The 21,166-nt window shown below is 46.9% G+C and overlaps 1 protein-coding gene and 1 long non-coding RNA gene across 2 annotated transcripts in view; one reads left to right on the forward strand and one right to left on the reverse strand.

The window, feature by feature from the left end:
- Positions 1-21,166, reverse strand: part of LOC142571698 (cell adhesion molecule 4-like) — a 344,797-nt gene that overhangs the window by 198,273 nt on the left and 125,358 nt on the right. The window lies entirely within an intron of this gene.
- Positions 18,303-20,073, forward strand: LOC142571697 (uncharacterized). Its single transcript, XR_012825923.1, has 2 exons — positions 18,303-18,742; positions 19,946-20,073. It is a non-coding gene; the product is annotated as an uncharacterized LOC142571697 (long non-coding RNA).

The raw sequence follows: 21,166 nt of genomic DNA on the forward strand, positions 1-21,166 counted from the left end.
ATTCCCTTTTTCTGTTTTTGTCATGCGAGGCTTTTGACAAGGTCATTCTATTCCTGGATGTCTCTGCCCAGAAAGCTTGCACAGCCTGTTGCTCTTTTTGCCAGTTGAATGCGGCTGTAAATGTCAGGTAATGGTTGCCAAGTGCGGCCAAGTAAAGAGTTTTTGCTAGTTGGTGTACGGCATCCTTACCCGCAGCTGTTTGGTGATGTGCCTACTCTAGCTTGAGTTCGAAAAATACAACAACATGCCATTCGAAGCGTTTGCAATGAAAATATAAAAGAAATGCAGCATGAACCACTCTGAGCCTAGTTGTCTGCAGCCCCAGAACCGTTTTTTCCTGCTTGTCTCAACAATTATACACACTATATACAACCTGTTGTGAACCAAACTTTCGGTAAGGCATTCGTGCACACATACCCACACCGAGCTTCTCGGTTTCCTTTCTTTTCGTTCAGATATATATATATATATATATATATATATATATATATATACATGATTCGTGGTATTCATAGTGAAGCACAAGGAGAGAACGATGAGGTATATTGCGCGCAGTGGTTAGATTTGTCTTCCTGTTACCAGCAACTAACAGCCAGTATGGATTCATAGGAATTTACGGAGGCATTATCGAAAGCTCTTTACAGCCAGCCCCTTATTGCGATTAATATTCCGTGGAGAATAGGCACTCCGACTGCCGATGGAAACTGAATGAAAGTGCACAAAGGATACCGAAAGGAAATTTGTGGAAGATGTTGGGAATGTCGGGGATGATACATGGGAAGTCTAGAAGTGCACACAGGTATGATGAGATATGTTCTACAAAAATTTACCCATCTTTTTGTCTGTGTCAAGCTTGCTGAGGTATTCAACATGTCTCGTTTTGTACCTATCGGGCATATATATATATATATATATATATATATATATATATATATATATATATATATATATATATATATATATATATATGACACTTGGAAAAAATAAAGCACATCTTAAGAGGAACGTGTCGGGGGAATTTCACGTTGTAATTTAATTGCGGGCGCCGTAGGACTATATTAAGTTTTGGCTAATTCGGTCTATTTACGATATTTGCCGGCGGCCAAAACTTTTGTTCACGAACTACAGAACTTGAGAAGGCGAAACTCTAAAGAAATAAAGTGCGCATTGATTGAAACGTTGTAGAGAAATTTCTTGTTAGTTTGTTGGAAGTGCGAAATAAAATTTCTAGAGAGCCAGTGGAGACGTTAAAATGTTACCCAGCACGAAAAATTGGACTTCGGAATTGTTGATGCAGGCAAACACCTTTGCATTAGTGCTTGTAACTTGCAACAAATCTGCGGGAGAAGCTCTACGCCTAGAATTAATCTTTAAAGACACCTCGTATGTTCGACGATGCTAACTTGAGAGCGCAAATTTATAAAGTAACCGTGCGTTCAACATTGCCGTTACCGATGCAACAGCTATGGTGACGCAACAGCGCAACAGCTATGCTTCGGTGAAGCACGCGGAGGCAGTGGAGAAGGGTAGGAGCCATGTAAATGTTCCACAGGAACAGAAATCGACTCTTTACAGGAATAAAGGTTCAAGAACACCGACTTTTCAAACGAGACTGATCTAGGCGTTGACGAAATGCTCTCTAGAAGGTTCCGAGATCTCGTGAGGTGCTACTGAAAAGCACAAGGTATAGAGGGAACACCTGAACTTCGTACTCACGCACAAAAGTCCAAAGAGAATGTGTTTAATGTTCCGAAAAGGTCGCCCAGCGCCGTTTTTGTTTTGAACCCTGCGTCACTATAATTTTTAACGTGATTTATGTTGTGGAACAACAGCAAGAGCATTATAGAAGCTTTCAGACACCTAGAAGCGTCAAGTAGTGTTATGACAATTGTTTCTTTCATTTTTTTAATGCACTGCAAGAAGATTCTACATCTCGCCGACATTGTATATGAAATAACATGCCGCTGCAGCTCGGAACTAAAATTTCTTTGTTTCTGCCAATTTTATTATTACCACTTTCTCTTAAAAAAGCAAATGTGATAACTTCGAGCATGCCCAGGTTCCGTGTCTCTAAAGGAATAATATTTTGTAATATTAGTAAACATCAAGCACTCAATGAGGATAGACAACCATCCAACGCTTGGAAAACCTAAACAAAGCTTTGCTTCCGCTTTCAGTGTTCTCATTCAGTTGGGCAGTCACTACAGAGTAGTTGTTGCGGTTGACTATTCATCACAACCAAGAGAGCGAAGAGGACAGCGATGAAATTCTGCGACGAGTTGGGATGCCGTGTTCATTAGCCTCATTTTCGTTACTAGAAATGCAGCGCCGGCCTCGCTATTTTGTATTTATGCCTGCGCCATAAAGAAAAATTAAATTTGAGTCCGCTGAGCGGCTAGCGTAAATAAGCGCACTGAATGAGAACTTTGCATCACAAGCGTGCATAAGTGATGGAGAAACGCTGGATGATGACGTTACGCTTGAGCTGTTCTCTGCACTTATTTGACGACACTGGTGCATTAGAGACGAGGCGGCCTGCGCACGGGAGGAGCGTTTTCGTGAAGCATCGTTGTGCACGTTCCCGCACAATGTCGAAAGAAAGCACGCGCGCAGTTACGGACGTCATGTTGTGAGATCTTGAAGTAGGGAATATTAAGACGCAAGTAACACATACAATAAATATATATCCACATTCATTAATATTGGCGCACGCAAATATACACGTAGAGCTCATGTTGAATAACGGTGGAAATATGTGAAGTTTTCGGGAATAGACACAGAAGGGTTACTTAGTTGAAAAATTATGAACTAATAACACATCGGAGCGGTTGTCGTCGATACGAGTTAATACTCGACAGTTTAGAGAGTTTTGCCCTGTTCTGACAAATCATTTAGAATTGTTGACTGATCGATTTGTAGATGAACTTTAACGGGCAAAAGCAACGCACGGGCTATAAGAAGCGCAGGATTCTAGGGCTTCGAATCAATTTTGACCACCTGAGGTTGTTGAACCTGCAGCCTTACTTCGGTGCACGAGCACTTCTGCATTTTCGATCCCGCCGTCGAAGTTCGGCTGACGCGGTCGAGAATCGAACCCGCGGCCTTGTAAAACAAAGCAGTAGAAAGATGCGGTGGCTGGGCCATCGCGGAGGGTATCCATTTTCTCGCCTTAAGGTGCGCGGTGATCTCTTTCGGTAGATCGGTGTCATATGAGAAATCCTGAAGAAGTTTCGGGAAACGTCGGGAAGCCGGCTGCTTTATTTTTGTATAGCTGGCGGTGTCGAACGAAAAAGAAAGGGGGGGGGGGGAGAGGGTGTGAAGGAAGTGTTGGCACGGTGATCTGGCAGGCAAGAAGAGAGCATACATGATGTTCAGTTAGCGAGGGTGAGTTTGAAAGCTCCGGGAGACGAAAAAACGTCAGGAGCGCAGAAAATGCTCCCGCACGCTGCGCTGGAGACCGGTGTGCGGTTGGGCGGATGGTCGGAATTCCGGTGCCCCGGTGATAGACGAATAGCTTTCCGATGCCACTCCGCTCCGAGCGCGTCCGGAACGGCGCTTCGGGCCTCCGTAGATACGATATATCACCGCCCGCTGTCTTCCGCCGCAGCCAACGGGAGCCGAAGCTCGAGCCGCTAACAGCGAAGAGCTGCGGCCCGTCCGTCGGTCGCCGCATCAGAGCCGCCCCTAGACGACGACGACTACGACGACACCCACCCGGCTTGATTGATGACGCGGCGCGGTGACGTGGGAACAGCAGAAGCGCGAGCCATACAGTGAAGGAATTCCATGCGCTTTTCCCTTTCGTCGTGGCGTTTTGTCGTGTTTCGTCACCTCGTCGTAGGCGCTCTCTCCTTATTAGAACACCTGTACGACTGGTCTGAAAGGCGGTGTTTCGACAGTTTTTTGTCGGCGCACGCTAGTCTTGCCCACCTTGATAAAACGCTGTCGTGAAATACCGAAAATGAGGATCACTGTGAGAGACGTTGTCGAAATCCTTAAAAGCGCGGGTACTTCTTCGTTATCAGCAGCAAAAGAAAGCCTGGCGCAGGGGAAACAGCGTGTTTTGGAGCGTTACATTGTAATTTACCCTGTTGCTGTTTGCGCTTCGATTCGAAAGAGCCGGAAACGCAGCACGTTGCACGCAAGTCTGAACAAAGAAGCAACTCGGCGCACTTGGGGCCGGATCAAGCGCTATACGTATGTCCATGTCCTTTTTTTTTTAATTAGCTACACGCCAGATGCTCTTATAATTCGCTATCTTGATATAGTACAATGATAGTTAAGAAGAACAAGAACGAGAAGAACAATGAGAAGAAGATAGGAATATTTCAGTTTCCGACGTTTACCTCTTCTGCTGACGCTTTAGTTAAGTTGCTTCGAAGAGGTCGACACTTTTGCCAAGCCAGCTCAGTCCAGTGCAAGGGAATGACGATGTCAGGTACTTTTTTCTAATGAAATACTCTTTCAGCACCGTGGAAAGGCGGTAGAAAGCGCTAGTGGGACAAATCATCTCCACCACTTGCACCAAACTAGCTCTACGTGGGCCCCTTTAAAAATATGTGAAACTTGCGACTCGCTAATGATATTGCCGAGCTTAGTAACTCAGGGGACCAATTGCAATGCATGCTCACTGACCTGGACAGATAATGCAGAAGAGTGGGTCTAAATATTAATCTGCAGAAAACTAAGGTAATGTTTAACAGTCTCGGAAAAGAAAAACAGTTTACGATAGGTCGCGAGGCACTGGAAGTGGTAAGGGAATACATCTACTTAAAGCAGATAGTGATAGAATCGACCACAAATATTTATGAGATGAAATGTGCACAGATGTTTGCGAGAAACAGCACGGCAATAGCTCAACCTGCATGATATTAAAAAAAAGAACGAGTGTCATTTCTTTTCTCTCTTTTACTTTTCCTTGGAGGGGGTGGGGTGGGGTTGGCTACACTAAGAAGAAATACTAGGCCACTCTCCCGTGTGCCGCTGATGTGAAGCAAGCAAGTGACCAAAATGTGTGCGTATTACACAAGTTCATAAGAAAGCCATGACACCACTTTAAAATATAACATAGGCCTTTTGACACACTTCCGAGGGCTGGAAGGAAGGAAAAGTAAGCGCATGCTTACACACACAAGAAAAGAGATAGATCAAATACAAGCTAAACAACAGGTGTAATGCAGTTACCACGTTGGCATGTCGTGTTATAGTTTCCATGACTGTTTTCGCTCCTCACTCCATTGCTTTTTCTTGACATTTCTTGACTTTTAGGTGAGAATTACTTGCAGCTCAGATAACTTAGACGTTCTTACAATGGTTTTGGGTCAAACAGGCGTCTTTACGGAGGCTTCATGAGGCGCGACACTGAAAACGGTGGCCCTTTTGGTCAGTGAATTGGGAAATGGAAAATATTTCTTGTTTGGGAGCGTGAGGGGTTGGACTGCGTCTTTTACCATAATTTCGGGTGAGTTTGTTTTCGATTCCTAAATCACTTTAGCGCATAGACGGAACTAGGAAATAGGAAGAGAAGCGACAAGCACGTGTGACTTGCACGGCTGCACATAGATGGCCAATTTTATTTGTAGTCGCTTATTCCATGTTTGAGATGAGACATGTTTACTGAGAATTAATAGTAACAGATTTGATTTGCGTGGATGAACTGCCCCAATCCTGTTTTCAAAATCAGGTTAATTTCCAATAATTCCGCAATGACTTAGAAGTGACCTGGGGTCAATTTTACAAAGCTTTTTATTGGTAAGTCATCCTTGCCACTTGCCGGCGGCCTTCGCTAACGACTATGTCCAGCATCAATACTAGCTGACCTCTGATTTTAGAGGCAATTCTAGAGTAATCACTTTTTTTAGTGAATAGGGGTGCTGGTTTGTTTTGATGCTATGTTTTGAGTGATTCGCTACGGAGTTTAATACTACCAACTCTGTCCTCTACAATACTTATACTAAGCGACATTCTGTAAGCTATACACTGTTTCCAATAATTGTAGTATAGCCCAGATAAACGACACTTCTCTCTACGAGTGTCCAAGGCTGTCCGGGTACGGACGGATATCACAAAATGCCGTGTGAACTAGAAGAATGACCAGCTGCGCAAAGAAGTCTACGTTTCGAGGACGGAAAGGGTCCCGTTAATCTCGCCCTATCTCCATTCCGATGCTGGCTGAGCGAAGTTGTGCAATCCTACACGGTTTGCACTCTTAGTGTTTCCTTCGCCTCACCCTTATTGTTGTGAAGCGGATAAATTTAGCGAACGCCGCGCTAATGCGCTTCAACAAAGCAACCTGCGATATTTCTTTCTCTCCTTCCTTAATTCGAGGCACGAAATAGCGACAGCAGGTCGTATGAGCCACGCATCCCAACGGCTCGCCGTATACAGTCGGCACCATTTCCTACCGCTTTCCCGAGTTTCGAGCTGCATGACAGCAGCGCACGGCCGTTGGCGATGCAGCTTACAGATGTGAGTGTTTCGCCACGATAAGGTATACTCGGAGGTGCTTCTCTCCTCGCCTTTCTGCTGCGAGTTACTCACGGTTTTCACTTTCCGCGCTGTTTTGCACATTACCTTTCATTGTAACGAATTTCGCCTTATCCCAGCAGCGGACGAATCCTTTGGGACCGAGTGAAAAGGCTAGGGGGAGGGCCATCACACTGGCGCGGGTATATTGGACGACTGCTCCCCTTCCACTCGGTCCCACTGTGTGAATAAGCGTCGCGTGGGGAGTGCTCGCAGTTGCAAATCTCTTGTTACGTATACGTCGAGTGTTTTGTTGCGAGTTGAAGCGGCTGCTGAAACAGCTGCCCGGGCTAAGCGGTCTCTCGCGTGTAGCTCGCTGCCGACGAGACTCGCGAGAAGGGAACACAAACAAAGGAGAAACGAAATCACGCGCCGCGACCGAGTTTACTTACAGATAACAGGCGACGCTCTAAATGACGAGGGCCTCAATTATTGTATTCAGGCTGCGGCGGCACAGAGTTTGTGGACTGGCACTCTTTTGTTGTTCTCCTTCGATTCACTGCTCTGAAACAACGAGCGCGGCAGCGAAATACTCGCAGAGAGCTCCCCGTTCGAACGACGAGTGAAAGGGTATAAGCAGGTGAATTTCTGATGAATTACTGCAGACGAAGAGGGTTTCGCTTTTTCTTTAATTTTTTTTTAAACGAGCGTTAGTGTTAGATTTCATTACAGCTGTGAGAGGACCGCCCCTCCCACTGAGGCGCGAGGATAATTAACAACGGCAAGCATTACTTCTTTAATTTATAATGCAGCTTACAACTGCAAGCAAAGATTCTCGTGCACGCCAGTTACTGTGATTCTGCCTGTGTGTGATACGGGAATGCGCCCCGTTGCGTCCATCAGACAACATGAGCGGCTCGGTTCAGTTCAAACAAAAGTTTCAGGCGTCTCCATTACTCTTACACAGAATAAACACTGCTAACGTGAAAAAGCATGCCCTCGCTGTTATTTTCTGGTATCCTTGCAACGGTTGAGATGATGACTAAACCTAACGAACGCACCTAACTAAAAAGTACTTCAGTCTGTCCTGACAGCTATTCCCAGATAGGCAGCCAGGCAAACCGATCTTGTTGATATGGCTTCGCGTTGAGATGTAATCATGATATTGCCATTTTCCACATGCGAAAAGTAGCAGCCGGCACCATTCTGTGATGCTAAAGTCTGGTCATATAACTAAGCTGTCAAAAAAAAAAAAGAAGAGAAGGAAAGAAAGCCCATATGCTGCTACTGGGTCATTACAAAACCGTCGCACCATAGCAGCCAGTATTACATACAGGCTGTTTCGCATAAGTTGAACTAAACTTTAAAAATATGCAAATGCCACGTAGCGTGACCGAATAATAGGAATGTTGTTCGCCGTCGCTTGGAAATACTTATATTACTTTTTGCATTCCGCCTAACCACATAATTAGTCTTACTTATTCAACTTCTCAATTATTATAGTTAGATGAAAGATGTCAATGAGAAAATTGTAGAGCAACATGAAAAACTCCCGATAAAGCTTTCTGTTGCTCAATACGTGCTAGATAAAAGTGTGTTTCAGAGCGTGAAAGAAGCCCGAGAAAATACGCAAAATTTCTGCGCGACTGGCCGCTCGAGGCACTTTGTGCGCATTTGCGGGCTTCTTTCACGCTCGGAAAAACACTTTTTATGTAGCACGTATTGAAAAACAGAAAGCTGTATCGGGAGTTTCTCGTGTTGCTCTACAATTCCCTTAATGCCACTTTTCATCTAAACATAATAATTGAGAAGTTGATTAATTAATTAAGGCTATAATCTAATTAGGCGGAATGCAAAAAAAAATATTATAAGTATCTCCAAGCGACGGCAAACAACATTATTTTGGTTCGGTCCGGCTACGTGGCATTTGAATATTTTTAAAGCTTGGCTCAACGTATGTGAAACACCCACTATATTACACTTGGCGCCATTTGTCGATAATCTGAAACCTAAGAAAGACGCACACCGTTATTCGTCTACGTTTTGAAGCCGCTAAGTGCACACAGAACTTTTGCATCTATAGTAATGAAAACTGTATAGACCAACTCATTTTGCTATTCTGAAACGGACCCTTCATGGTAAGCATTTATTGAGGTGCCCATTGTGGCAGCGTTTTCCAGTACATCTTCCTGTTCTCGTTCTTGCTCCGTTGTTGCGAAGTGCAGGAAATTGCGGTATCCGCAGCATTTATGATCACAACGTTTCCCGAGCTAGCCATATTGAAGAAAAGGACAACCGAACAACAACTTAACATGATTAACTAAACACAACGCAATCAAAACACAACATAATCACCTAAACTCGTTCTTGCAGCAGGAAATGTTGTTTTGTTTCGTCTAGATTCCGTCTACGCCTGATGTAAACCATATGAGAAAGGCGCGCAGGAAGCCTGGAGCATGCACTAGCAGTAGGCTCGTCCGCAAGTTGTCTACGTCGTATAGGCATGTGCGGTTGTACTGGAGAGATTGTAAGCAGTACGTCTCTGGCTTCTCTATTTAAGAACTTCTAAGCCACACCATAATAATAAATTTGCTTTCAAATAAGTTAATAGCAAATAAAGATAATAGAAAGCACGCTGTAGCACGTGCAAACACTCACACGTACGTACAAGAGCAAAATATAAAATTTAAAAAAAATGTGGGCAGTTTGCACTAGTGGTGCAAGAGAGCTAGTTCAGGCTTTCGCCAAGTATTGCTAGGTTTTGCTAAGTTTTGCGAGTTTTAACATGGCTCGGGTAGGTTCATACTAAGTGCTGCTGAGTTTTGAGAGGTTATGCATGGCTTGGCTAGGTTCACACTAAGTGTTGCTAGGTTTTGCTAAGTCTTGCAAGTTTATGCATGGCTTAATTATGCTCATACTAAGTTTCACCAAGATTCGCTAAGTTTCACCAAATTCTTGCGAGTTCATATACGGCTTAGGCCCGTAAGCTCCACAAGCCACAGCAAGTCACGCGCATACAAGCCACAATACATGCACCCCACTTTATTATGTAGACCCGTGAGCAAAAGTATATGGACCACGGATTGCGCGATAAAGCCGATGTCTTCGACCCCTTGGGAATGCAAATTGAAATTGAGGCCTGCGCTTCAAACTTGGCATTGCGAACTTTCCAGTGTACTCGTCAATTTCAGTTTATGCATGGTAGTTACGAAACAATTCAGTTTTTCCGGCGACCCCGTGGTTCGTATACTTTTGCTCAGTACAGTGCTGCAATACCAGTCATCATCACTGTCGATCTGGTCCTCGTCGTCGACGTCCGACTGGGTGTGGGCAAAATGGCAGGTCTTCGGCAAGCGTCGTCGTCCCACTGCTCAACCGGCTGCCTGGGCTACACCTGTAGATTATCGAGCCAAGGCGTGGCCACACTTGTAGCCATGCATCCATATCTCCATGATTGCATTTAGCGAGTCGCCCCGCCGCACGGTAGCCTCGTCCCAAGCCGGCTTCTTACATATCTTGGTCAACATAGCTTTGTGTTCAAAGTTCCGCACCGAGGTCACCGTGGAGAGATTCACGTCGAACCAGAGCCGGTCGCAGACGCGGCAGCTGTGCCCAAACTCTATGCCGAGGAATTCGCGCTGGAAGCGGGTGTTCGCACCTCCCATGGATTTGCGGGCTCGGCGTTGGAAGTTCTCGGTGACACGCAGGTCTGGAACCGGCGGCGCCGAGCATTCAGTCGGCAGCGTTCGTTGTCTCTGACCCGAAACTCGGCTCGGCGACGGCGTTTGTCGGCGGCGGCCTCGGCGCGATGGGCAGGATCGGCTCTCCTTCGTCGATCGTAGTCCCGCTGAGGCGCGCACGAAGCTTCCGTGTAAGCGGCTTCTTTCTCCGGAGTCGTGCCTTTCTTCGGTCGCCCCGTGGCGGCTCTGCACGCGCGTTCACTGGACGAGAGAGGCGACACGTCTGTCGGCGCGCCGGCTGCGCAGAGCTTTCTAGCATATCCGTGACGTCGCGGCTAAGCGAACACTCGCTTCTCCTCGGCTGGGAGGAGGGAAGGCGAAGCGCACGCATGTCGCGGCGAGGCTGCCCTCTACGCACGTGTGTGATCCGAGGAGGTTGCGTAGCACGGCGACGCACAGCTGGGCCGAGTTTTCTGTCGGCACGAAACAGACTTACGAAAAGCTTAGCAGCTCCGCTGTAAAACAAAGCAAGATGCCACGCTAATAACAAAGGTGAACCAATGCATGAACTTGTTCCTATAATATTATTTCCAGCGCAAATCCGTTCTTATGAAAAAGTATTGAACTGCACTGAAAAGCGCCTGGGTATTCGTCGGAATCCTTTACACGTTTCTTTTGCGTCTCGCGGCGGCTCATCGCAGCCCATCGCAGACAGCTGTCCAGCGCGGAACGGTCTCTGGCACGCTAACACCGCAGTACGCAACTGCACGGCACCCAGACTCCTTCCTATGCCCGTCGAACCTACTCGAGGGTGTGGAATGGCTACGGCGAAGAGAGGCGCGTGCCTTCTCCTCCGGGAAAGCGATTGATTCTCGCATGTCTGCACGCGGCCAGAGCCTCTCGATCCTGTCTGCGCGCCTACCGCGCTCTTTCCCCTACTCATCCGGAAGGAAGACAGGGAGCGTCACCGGGGAAAAAAAAAAGCACGAAAAAGCAGACATCAATAACAACAACAATAACGTCCAGACCTAAACACGCACGCACGCACGCGTGTACGGCCACGCAGACACGCGTGCACACAGCGCGATCGAGCGCGCGCACGTACTTTTTTTTTTTTTTCTGGCCAGGCAGCAGCGGCGGCTGTGATTTAGGAGTCGACGACTCGCCGTCGTTTCGTCGTCCCCATTCGCTTGCCCCCGGGGCCCTTCGGAACGAGGTCGTTTTTTGGCCCTTCACGCTTCCCGGAGCATTACGTATACATGCATTGGCGAGCCCGAGACAGCAGGAGAGATAGAGGAATGGCAAAAATAAAAATGAAATAAAATAAATGTCGCAGTAATAGAGGCAGAACACGCGAGACATCACTCTTGCCCAATCGCGTCTAGCTGGGCTCCTCGAGAACGCGGGCGGTTGGGAAAGCGGTGTCTGCGCGCGCTGCGTTGTCACACTTAAATGCTGGGTCCCGCCTGTCGCCCAGCAGCGCCCGGAATTGCCCGGCTGCACCACTGCGCGGGGTTGTAAACATCGAGTAGATTATCGATCTACGTGGGTGAGGGAGCCCGTCTAACGTGAGGTCGATGGCGCGACGGTGGAGATCCGCGAACTCCGTTTCTGGACAGTTGTCTCATGATCCACTGGTACTGAACGAAAAAAAATTATAATAATAAAGAAAGAGCAACTAGTCCATACGTAACAACAATCTGTGTGCCGTGTATCACGGAGCTGTTGTGTTGAGTTGTGGCGTTTCTTTCTTTGTTTTCGAAACGAGCTCTCGAATAAATAATTCAATAATAGCGCAAAGACTCCTAGTTTTGCTGCGGAACTGTATTTCCATGATAGCGACATCTTGAGTCTGCTAGCTTGTGTTTAAGTTTTTCTCCACAATTTTCGATCGTTGCTTAGGACTCGGACCAAATGAATGCAAACCAAGGTTGGGTCCGACGTTGCCTGCGCAAATGGCGGTATCCTTACTTTGACTGCACGGCGTATATAAAAAGGAGCAGTTGAAGTTCTTGAATGGAATTGAATTGAACAGAAAGAGAGTTTATTTCTGAGATAATAAGACAAAGCAAGAGCAAAAGCTGACGAGATTCTTTGCTTCGAGTACAGGTGTAGGACTCGGCAGAAAGTTAGCTGTCAGTGCATTTGCGACGTTTGAGCTGTACAAAGAATGCCATGCGCAAACGCATTGTTATTGGATCATTCTGTGACGCATATAATTTCTGCTATACCTGTTTGAATAACTTGATAAGCATGCCAATGTAATATCATTAAAATCATTAGGTTAATTTTGCTCTAAAGGTCCTACTTGGCCAAGATACGCAGCGTATTGGGGACTCTGATCGTTTTAGGTTTCTTAACGTGTACTTATATCTCAGTAGATGACAGGTATCGAATGATCTTGTCTTTGGAATTCAGCAACCTACGCACTGAGCGTATCAGTTTTGGCGAGTACGAAAGAAGCAAAACGACTGTTAAACAACCAAATACATAACTTTTACTAGCTTGCTCCTTCGCGAATTGAGACTGCGTAGCTCGCCGACACTGACGTTGGTCTTCACACAGCATGGCGAAACAGATGGTCTTGCTTACCTTGCAAGCTTTTGAATGAGGAAACTGAATGAGAACAAACTAATGTATCACCAATCCCGTGCGTTGAATTTGTCACATGAGTGCCGCACGACTAATGTAAACCAACTTTTAGTCTGGTAAGCTTTTACACTGACGAATTATATACATTGCGAGCTACGCAGCGCGGCTGCATCCAGGCACAACAGGCCGCTGTGCGGAGAGCATGACAAGCCGCAGCACAAGCCGTTCGGCGCCATCGACGTCGAAGGGACAGTTTAGATACTTCTCGTGAAAACGACGCGAATAGACTTCGCTTTCGTCTTACGTCGCGCGCAAGGACCCGTGGGGAGCTTAAGGAGGGGGTGGAACGCTCCCCCCCCCCCCCCCACGTACACGCGACCGCTTTACCTTACCAAGAGTACGGACAAGATATGGCAAACGTGTCCGTGCCTTCTATGTACCTGATGTGTTAAATGACCTGCCAGATAAAGTTTTATCTTCCAGCACACGGAAAGAAGTTAAATCTTATATTTTTGATTTGTATGTGTAATTTCGTTTCTTTCCTTTCTTTCTTTCTTTCTTTCTTTAGTTTTATTTTGAGTCTTGTACATAATTGATTTACTGTGCCGCTCCCTGGCTTGCTCCATTCTGCCGAGCGCTACCCCACAAGCCCATTGCTGGCTTGGGCAGGCTCGTATTTGTATGTCATTTGCGAAATAAATAAATAATTTATATATATATATATATATATATATATATATATATATATATATATATATATATATATATATATATATATATATATATATATATACTCCACGCGGCCGTGCGTGCCCGCCCGTGCCGCTGTATCTTGAAAGCCTTCTGCGACGGGCACAGCGTCCGCCGCGCGCTGTGTTTCCGCGCCTTAGTTCGCGTTGATGCGAGACGCAGCACGAAGGTAAGTTCGCTCGCTGCTGCTGCCGCGCTTCCTCACTCCAGCGTTTTGACAGCTAGTTTCCGAAGTTATCAAGTAGGATGTGTTCATATTTTCATGTGCGCGCGCGACACCATGCTCGTTAATTTAGTCAGTATGCCAACGTGTCCGGTTGTCCGGTATATGTCCGGTTCCAGGATTGGTTGGTATATGCTTGCGCGAACTGCCTAACATAAGAGTTGTTTCGCGAATGCGGGTGCTGCTATTCTGGGTCATTAATGTAGCGACGTTCTCCTGAGCTTGTCATCAGATCTTCTTCTTTGCCAGTTCTAGCACTAATAAAAAAAAAATGTGGACAGGCTGCAAACAGTTACTTCCTTCTACTATACTTCATTACTTCTACTTCATACTACGCAACAAATGCCGCACCTTGAAAACGGGAGCAGTAAGTAGGGCGATATTATTGAGCTCCGAAAAAAAAAGGAAAGCAAGCGTGTTGAAGAACAGTTTAAAAAAAATATCATGTGATGCGGAACTCAATGTTGCACCGATGTGTTAGTCCTGCATTGGCAGTCTGTAAACATGGTAAAAACAAAACAAAGACGGAACTTAAATAAATGAGTCATTCCTTATTTCGGTGTTTCTGGCAGAAGACGGGCGTACGTGTCGCGTGAAGCCAGGATATGGGCTGCGATGAGTCATATCTGGTGCAACTTTTACGTCCACGATATTCCGCTGTTACCTTGACAGAGTTTTCACAGCAGTGTCCAGGTTGAAATGGCCAATGTTGTTATGTGAGCTGTGTATTTTCTTTTTTATTCTTGACAGAAAATAATTAGCGAAAGATGCCGTGTCGTACAATATTTATGCCGTACAATTAGGTTGCTAAAACAGAGCCCATTTGAACCGCCGCTCAGGCTACCAATTTGCTTCACTTAATAAATAATTTGGCTAGAACTGTTTCGCCCTTTATGATTTTATATCGAGGCAAATCGACGTATGCAACAACCACGAAGGACGTGGAAGCTATTAGCACACAAGCTCCGCTTGATGCAGAACAGACGGCGGCCTGCTCTCTGCGCAGGAGTAAAAAAAAAAAGTAGCTTTGCTTTCAGAGAACGAGGTCCCACTGACAGCGGACTGGCTGATGAGTTGGGCGTAGGAAGGCCCGTGGGGCGCCAGGGGCAACAGTAAAGCAAACTTGCGCAAGAGAAGGGATTCCCGCTGGAAGAAATGGCGAACGGGTGGCGCTGTTAGAGCACAGTGCGTGCGACGCGCGGGGGTCGTGGAACACGCAGGAATAATTTCCGATCCTGCGCTCAACGGGGGAGCTCGTGTAGTTGCTTCCGGTCTGCAACAGCTGACACGGGCAGCTGCACCACACCACGAGCGGCCTGTGTAGCTGCGCCAGACGATCACGGCGCGTAAAATGAGAGCTGGTGAATGCAAGAGGAGGAGGAGGAGAACGAGGAGGAGGGAAAGCGCGTGCTTCTGAAAGGATCAAGGGCACCCAAGCGGGAGCTTGACAGGGGCACAGGTTGAAGTTGGCGGGAACCCAGCAGTGTTAGCACTAACCAATTAAAGAAGAAGAAAAAAAAAAACGGTACGTCTAGGGTTAGAGGGAATCCTCACTTTATACATACTTACACTTACTTTCTTTCATGTATACTTTAAAAGATACGCTACATGTCTCTCTCTTTTTTTTTGTGTGTTTCGGAGCGCTGATTTAAGGCACGCTCTTCTTTGTAAGGGACCGGGAACACGCGAAATTGCGTTTTTCACTCGCTGATTGAATCCAATCGGGTGTGAACGAAAGTCTTTCGTTGCATGCATAGTATGGCAAGGGGCGCACACTGCGTGAATTTCTAGCCCTTGATAAACGCTGATTTATGGAGTTAGAGTAAATAAGTTGGCAGTGCAAACAAGCCACTCGGTGTAGATGGGACTTCGCTGAAGAACGTGACAGTTTTTTTCTAGAGACAGTCGCACACGAATGTGCTGGAACGACACGTGTCAATTCTATTTCGGGTATTGCCCTGATTTTTTACAGCTGAGCTGATATACGCTAGGTACTGGCGGTTTGTGTGAGTAGGCAAAAAATTCAGAGGCATTCAACTCTGCCGAAAGTGAATGACCAGCGGAGCTGTATGTATGGTGATAAATATGTTGATTGCAAATAAAAGACACATATTACAATGACTTTCGTTTTTTTTCCCCGATTTTTTCTCTCGTTTCCCTAAAATACATACTCAATGATTCTTTTTATTTTTAAGCTTCCTTTGTTTGCTTTTAATCTTTGGTCACCAAGGTTACTATCGCTTTATGCTCGCTATGATATATGGGAAGTGGCTCTGTGGCGACACTGGAAAGGTTCTTGGCCAATGTGAGGTCTATACACGACCGATGACGTGTCGTGGGCACACTGATGTTCGTGTAACATTGAATGCCGAACCTTTCAAGAAGAAACGCCACAAACCTCTTTCTGTCTGGCCGAGACACGTCTATGTTGAAATCACTCACAATTACGATGGAAGTGGAGTCGGTAGGGGTGATCCAACCAAAGGTGCATACGCTTGGCGTTTGCGGCATGATTTTCGTCCGTATTACGTGCAGCCTGCCGTCGCTGAGCACATTCCCGCTACTATTCACGACGGTTTTTGTTGTGACAGAATGACGTCACGGCCACACCCCCTGTTCGTACCTAGATAAACAGCGCGCGTTTTGGGAATAAAGCCGTTCCTATTCCTGCTATCTGAGTAGCGTCTGTATGCATGCTACAACAAGTGGCGACGAGGATGGGATCCGAAGCCTAGGCCGAGATTGCGCAGGACAAGAAGAATGGCGAAGTTTTTGGATTTCGAGCCTTTCGTCGATGATGGCGAAGAAGATATCATGTCTTATGTTGAAAGATTTGACCACTACTGGAAAGTGACCCAAAACAAAGATGACAGCCTTAAGAAATCTGCCTTTATAACGGACATTGGTAAACGCCCCTACAAAACGCTGAAGGACCTGTTGCTACCAGCGAAGCCAGAAGACAAATCATTCGATGAAATCGTCGCAGTCCTGAGAGAACACTATTCTCCGGGAAGCAAAGTTATCGCCGATAGGTTCAAGTTTAATCGCCGCTACCAGATGGAAGGTGAGACAATTTCCGCATTCACCGTGGAACTACGCCATATGACAGCAAGATGCGATTGTGGGCCGTTTCTGGACGATGCTCTTCGATATAGGTTCGTGGGTGGCCTCGGCGACGCTTCGATTCAAGCCAGCCTTCTGAAGAAAAAGGAGCTAAGCTTCGAAACTGCGTATGACCTAGCCAGAAGCGCGGAACTGGCTGCGAAAGAATCCAAAGGCTTCCGCCCAACCTCTGACAAGACTTTTCTCGACGAAGGCGTCCACGTCATTCAGAAGGGTCAACAAAGACAAAAGGTGAGAACTTCGGTGGGTCTTGCAGCCGGTAACTCTTGTTACCGATGTGCGGAGCAACACGATGCTGGAGACTGGGCATATCGAAAGGCAAGGTGTCATTATTGCAAAATGACCGGTCATCTGGCTCAGGCGTGCAAGAAAAAAAACGAGAAGCGGTTAATGCATTCAACGACAGCGATGAAGTGGAAGAGCTACAACTTCACGTTCAGCAAAGTGGACCGACGACTCGACCTTACCGAGTGCAAGTGCACATTGCAGGTGCGCCGGTGGAGATGCAGATCGACACAGGAGCCGCTGTCTCAATTATTAGCGAGAGCGTCTTTACGTCCCTGTCTTGTTTACAGCCACCAGTCAAAACAGGACTGCAACTTAGAACGTACGGAGGCGCACCACTGGAAATTGTAGGGCAAGCGGAAGTGCCTGTGGTCTACCGAGAACAACGGAAGACGTTGCCTGTCGTGGTTGTACCTGGAAGGAAGCTGTCGCTGCTTGGACGTGACTGGCATGCCGAACTGAGGATTGACTGGAAGAGCGTATTCACGGTGCAGACAGACGGAATGGTGGAGGAGCTGCTACGCAAGTATAGCGATGTTTTTTCTACGGAGGTAGGACTAATAAAGGGACACAAGGCGCAGCTGGTCCGAAAGGAAGACGCCAGACCAGTTTTCTGCAAGGCTCGACCGGTTCCCTTTTCCCTGCGGACAGCAGTCGAAGAAGCAATTCGACAGCTCGAACGGAACGGGGTCCTGGTTCCCGTGGCACAAAGCGACTGGGCTACACCAGTGGTCGTCGTCCCCAAGGCAGACAAGGTGAGGCTGTGTGGAGACTTCAAAATTACCTTAAATCTTTGCATAATGACGGAGCATTATCCATTACCCTTAGTCGAAGACCTATTTGCAGTAATTGCGGAAGGCAAGGTCTTCACGGTCTTAGACCTGACCACTGCGTACCAACAAATAGAACTGCACCCTGACTCTCAAAAACTGTTGACGCTTAAACGCACATCGACTTATTTCAGTGCCTCCGCATGCCATATGTAATTTCCAGTGCCCCAGCCATATTCCAGTCGGCGATGGATCAAGTATTCAAAGGCGTGAAGGGCGTTGCCTGCTATCTCGATGATGTGCTCATCACGGGAGCGTCCGAAATGGAATGTTTCAAACGCGTTGAAGCCATTCTTGCTCGGTTTCGGGAGCATGGCGTTCGGCTCAAGCAAGAGAAATGTAAGTTCATAGAGAAAGAAATTCAACAAGAGGGGACACTCTTCAAAAACTGGCAACAGGAAACACGTCACGCCTAGTTTCAACAACAACCGTCAGTTGACGCGAGCATCAGAAAAAAAAGAATGTGAAATAAACTTCCAGACAACGTTTTATTTTTTTTATTCCTTCCCACTAAAAGTGAAAAAGTTTTGCGTGTAAATGAACTTATACTTTGCAACTTTTTGTTTCGTTGCCTAGCAACAAGCTAGCGGCACGCCAGACGCGCGTGCATACGTCATGCGCCAGACAAGCCGCAGGAGTGAGCGAGGCTGGTCGTACGTACGAAGCTCGCGTGCTCGCCGACCCGTCTGTTTTGGATATAGCCCATGTTTTTGGGCTCCCGGCCTTCTCTATGCTTTTCTTGCGTATCGTCTGCATTTCGACACGGCACCACTGCCCTACTGGACTACGGCAAGGTGAGAAATTGTGTTTGACAGTGTGCGGCGCATTTTAAGCACATTTAGGCTTAGTTCGAGTGGCGCAGTTAGCGAAAAACAGCTCCGCCGTCCTGGCGCAGTTAATTTGAGTTAATGCCTCGTCCTGGGAGACGTTTGCGGCGCTTTCTATGAGCGCCAACATTACTGTAACTTATTTCGGTAGTTTTGGAGCACGCTTGCCGCACCCGGCTTATTGACGCAGTAAGCGAAAACCGGCTCGGCCGTGTGACGCATTTGCGCGTGTACATGCGTGTACTACATCGTAGCGCCTAAGACAGACAAGTTTTCGCGCATTCTGTGGCCCCCAACATTATTGTAACTAACGTCGTTATATTTGGGGTAATTTAGAAGCACGGTTGCCGCGCCCGGCTTATTGACGCAGTTAGCGAAAAGCAGCTCGGCTGTGTGCCGCAGTTTCGCGTGTACTGAATCTTACTGGTAGAAGTTCGTTACGCATTCTCTGACCCGAAAAAGTATTGTAACTTATTTGGTAACTCTTTAGGATATCTTGAGGCTTGCTCGCCGCTCCTGGGGTTGTGAAGGTGTTAGCAAAAAAGCAAGCCGGCCATAGTGAGTTGGTTTTGCGTGTACTGAATTTTAGTGGGACAAGTTTGTGACGCATTTTATAGCCCTGCAACAACATATACCTTATTTCGGTACTCACGCTTCTCGAAAACGCGACGAGCGATTGCCGAGAGTGATAACACGGGAGTGTTGCATGCGCCGGCAGGACGCGTAAAAGATAACACGGAGGAGCTCAAGAACATGACAATTATGTATTCTGAGCGACTGAAAACAGGCTATGCACCCACGAGTCTGACTTCAGTGCGATTAGAAGGCATTCTGCGAGCGTGTAACATGGTCTGGCTGAGCCTGTGTTGTAGCCACCTTTGTGTACTTGGCGTACCATCGTGTCGACTGAGGCCAAGTTGCATTGGAAACGCGCAGTCACCCGTGTATTTGTGCACTTGAAGTGCAGGAAATAATGCCCGGGAAGGGAGGGCTGCTTGAAAATTTTGTAGCATTGTTTGGGAGGAGTCTTTGCTGCGAAATATACGTAAAAGTGAATTTATCTGTAATGCCGCTCATTCACCACTTACGCACGTTTCGCCTCTACACGCAGTAACTCCTGTTAGGTCAATATGCCAAAATGATACATGCTTGTAATTTACTTTCTTTCAGCTGATGGCATCCGGTGGAGCATCGTACGGCAACGACTGCTGCTTACCTGGTGCCACAACTTTGGATGAATGCAGAAGCCCGGAACGAGCATTTATATAGAGCAAAATAAATGTTTCATCATTTCAGAAGGCGTCTTTCGTTTTCTTTATGAAATTGCACCTGACAGATTCGGTGCAGTCTTGTAAAGGTCAATCGCAATCATTTCTACTTAATAATGAAACGATTCCACGCCAAGGCCACGCGAGGCTCAGCAGAAGCGAAAAGAAAGAAAAAATGAATGCCGCGCCGAGCAGCGGAGCCGGCGCGGCGTGTACCAAGTGGTGTTCAAAACGCGCGCGCCCAAAACCGAAACCGGAAGGAGTCAACAACAACCGCTTGGTGTGCTACAGTCAATTCGGCCGCTGGGCTCTATGGGAGTGTCCGCTCTTGTTGAAATTTCTTTCTCTATGGTAAGTTTTTCAAAGAGTCTGTCACCTATCTGGGGCACATTATCAGCGCAAGTGGTATTAAGCCATGCGCGGAAAAGGTTGAAGCCGTGTAGGATTGCGCCAGCTCCAAGGAATGAATCGGAACTAAGAGCGTACCTTGGCATGCTATCTTTTTACTCGAAGTTCATCCCCAATATGTCCACACAGCTGAAGCCCCTATATCAATTACTGAAGGGAACTCGGCAGTGGCAGTGGCCCAAAGACTCTGAAGAGTGCTTCCAGAGGAGCAAGCGTTGCTTGACGAGTGACAGTGTCCTAACCTTCTACAATCTGGAGAAGTCAATAGGCCTTGTAGCAGACGCGTCTGCGTACGGATTGGGGGTGGTGCTCTTCCATAAAATCGACGGAAATGAAAAACCGATAGCCTACTCTTCGCGAATACTCAGTAAAGCAGAGACTGGGTATTCCCAAATAGTAAAAGAAGCGCTTGCGGTGGTGTTCGCTATTAAACGATTTCATAAATATATTTATGGACGAGAGTTCACTATATACTCTGATCACCTGCGATTAAATGGCTTACTCGGACACAACAAGCCCATTCCAGCACTATCAGCTGCCCGAATGCAGCGCTGGATGCTGCTACTTGCGGCCTACCGTTACAAATGGGTATATAGGAAAGGGAAGGCTCTCGCTCACGCGCCGTATTAGTGCTGTCACGTATACAGTGCGGGTGAATAACGAAGGACGTCTTGTGCATGCCGACCATATCGTTTCAGCTAAGCGCCCGGATTAC

The sequence above is a fragment of the Dermacentor variabilis genome, chromosome 2 (assembly GCF_050947875.1).
Source record: "Dermacentor variabilis isolate Ectoservices chromosome 2, ASM5094787v1, whole genome shotgun sequence".
NCBI classification, from domain to species: Eukaryota; Metazoa; Arthropoda; class Arachnida; order Ixodida; family Ixodidae; genus Dermacentor; species Dermacentor variabilis.